This window comes from Atta cephalotes (genome assembly GCF_000143395.1).
Source record: "Atta cephalotes unplaced genomic scaffold scaffold00026, whole genome shotgun sequence".
NCBI classification, from domain to species: Eukaryota; Metazoa; Arthropoda; class Insecta; order Hymenoptera; family Formicidae; genus Atta; species Atta cephalotes.
The window spans coordinates 1,395,675-1,398,801 of record NW_012130090.1 but is presented as its reverse complement, the minus strand read 5'-3'; positions in this window follow the sequence as shown (position 1 = coordinate 1,398,801).

Sequence of the window (3,127 nt, the reverse complement as noted above, 5' to 3'; positions counted from 1 at the left end):
TATATATATATATATATATATATATATATATATATATATATATATATTAGAATAATTTTCTAATTTTTAATGTCTTATTTCTTAATATAGGGTAATACACACTTTTATGAAAAAATCGAATAAGAAGCATAAATATTATAAGATTGAGCAAAAAAAGAATAAGATTTTAATCGACGCCTGAATCATAGAAGATGCTATATCAAAAAAAAACATGAAGAAAAGTTTATGTCAAGAAATGAATGAAAAGCGATCTATTTTGCGTGAGGCATGAAGGTCAGTCTATATCGGAACGCATACGAAGTATGCGGTATATAGGTTTATATCAAGAAAGCGAGAGAATGGTTCAAGTCACATAAAATTAAAAAAAGAGTCTATATAGCTCAATATTTACTACTCATAAATTACACTTTAGTTACAAAAAATTAAATAATAGCTAAATGAATAAATATTATAAATGAGAAACAGGATTGAAAATTAAAATTAAGACGATTTCCGTTCATGCCACTATAAAATTCATGAGAAGAAAATATATTGCGCTATATAACTTCTTCTTTAATTTCATGCAACTTGAACCGTACTCTCAATATAAACCTTATTTCGTATGCGTTGTGACATAGATCGATCTTCGCTTTGCGAAACAGACCGCTTTTCTTTAATTTCTTAATATAGACTTTTCTTCATCTTTTTCTTGATACAACATTTTCTAGGCTCAAATGTTGTTATACACTCTACTTACCTACGTCGTTTGATTCTATAAAATAAATAACTGTTCAGTTATCGGCCGATATTTACAGGCCATTCTTATATGGTTGCGTTCGAAAACTCGCTCCGACCCAATCAGCAAACAACGTTTTTTTAAATGTTTTTAAACGTTTATTTCTCATTAATTTTACATTTTTCACGATTCATTTTCAAAATTCATTAATTTAATGTTTATTTAACATTTATTGAATGTTTATTTTATATTATAGTTTTTTATTTGAAATAAATGGTTAAAAAACATTGTGTAAACGTTTATTTAACGTTTATTTAATGTTTATTTTGAATTTATTTTTATTTGAAATAATGGTTTGAAAAAACATTTTTTTAAACGATTATTTAATGTTTATTATAATGTTTATTTAACATTAATTATTCATTTGAAATAATGATTTGAAAAAATATTTTTTAAATATTTATTCAACATTAATTATTCATTTGAAATAAAGATCGAAAGAAATATTTTTTAAACATTTATTTAACGTTTATAAAATGTTTATTTTATATTATTTATTCATTTAAAATGTGATGATAAGAAATATTTACTTCACGCTTATTTAATTTTAGTAAAGTTCATTTATGTAACGTTTATTAAATGTTTGTTTTTTGTTATTCATTTATTTAAAATATTGTATTTATTTAAAAAAAACATTTAATGTTTATCTAACGTTTATCATAAATATGTAAAAATGTTATTATTTTCTAAAACTCAAATTAATAAAAAACGATATGGAATAATGAAATAATAACAGAAGAGAAATTAACACAATAAAATTAACACAATAAATTACGTGCATGTACCATACATGGGCAATAAGAACTGTATACATTGATATTTAGTGTACATAGATAATTTATAAGTGGCGTAACAGATAAGGTACAAGACTTATAACCCTAAGATCCAGGTTTAAAACCCGGCTACACACGGTAAATGAAAAAGATTAAAATTAGAAAAATAAAATTAATTGTCTAAGGTATAAGCACTGTTGATAAAAAAATTAATTAAAAGAATGATTCTACATTATTATTTTTTTCTAATTTTGTTCAAATAATTTTTGAAAAACGTTTTTTAATGTTAAAGAAATGTTTACTCAAACATTAAATAAACGTTTCTTAACAAAAATGTTTTTTTAATTAATAAAAAAGAATTTATCCCATTAATTAAACATTTTAGAAACATTTTTTGCCGATTGGGGAGCGACGTTTCCGAACGCAGCCATTCAAAACTTAAGATCTTTACTTAAAAAATCCGATAAAAAACGATAGAAATTCATAAAAATCTGATAAAAATTCTATATAATTTTTATCAGGATCTATCAGACATTAAAATCACGCCAGATAAAAAAGTTATAAATTTCTATCGTTTATATCTTATATTAAATAAACGATAGAATATTTATCGGAGATGACAAGCTTTTCTATATAATCCTATCACTATTAAATCAGATTAATAAGAAATAAATAAAAAGATGTTCATACGAATCTATGTAATTTAGTTTAAATATGTTCCTATATGTTTGAATACGACAGATATAGAAAAATTATCGTATCCTATCGTTGCCAACATAATGTGACATTTAGGTATTAAATAATTAATTATTCAATGACCTAAATGAATACTTAATTATATAACAACAGCATATTTTTTTATAACATCTACTTTATTTAAACATATCTGAGAAAACAAAAATAATACAGAAATATAAAAAATCTATCAAATATTTTAGATAAGTAACATGGAATTTATGATTCAAAAACACAATAGAATATTATTAATTATTAATTTTCATAGAATCAGATAAAAATTGTTTAAAAATGATAATAAAGCTGTATGATAAAAATGATAGGGAAATATAAAAAAATCTATATTGGCAAGTAATCTAAAATTTAAGATTAAAAAGAATATTTAAGATATATGATAAATATGATACAATGTTTATAAAAATCTATGTAATTTAATCCAGAAATATCTTTATAATTATCACATAAAGTATCCAAATAAGCGATTATAACTCAGAGTTACAATGTTAGACTATCACCCTATAGGTCTTAGGTTTGAATCCTGTCGATTTCGATTTTCAAAAATTGTAAATTTCCGATACATATAATTGTAATTGATAAATTGCACGTGAAAATATAAATTAATTCTACAAAAGAATAATAAAAAAATAAGAATTGTATTTTAATAATCATAAAAATTTTTTTTTTAATAATATGAAATTATGATTAATTATAAAATTAATTATACATAAAATTAATAATTAAATTATTTATTATTTATTATTTGATAAAACGATACACACACACACACACACACACACACACACACACACACACACACACACACACACACACACACACACACACA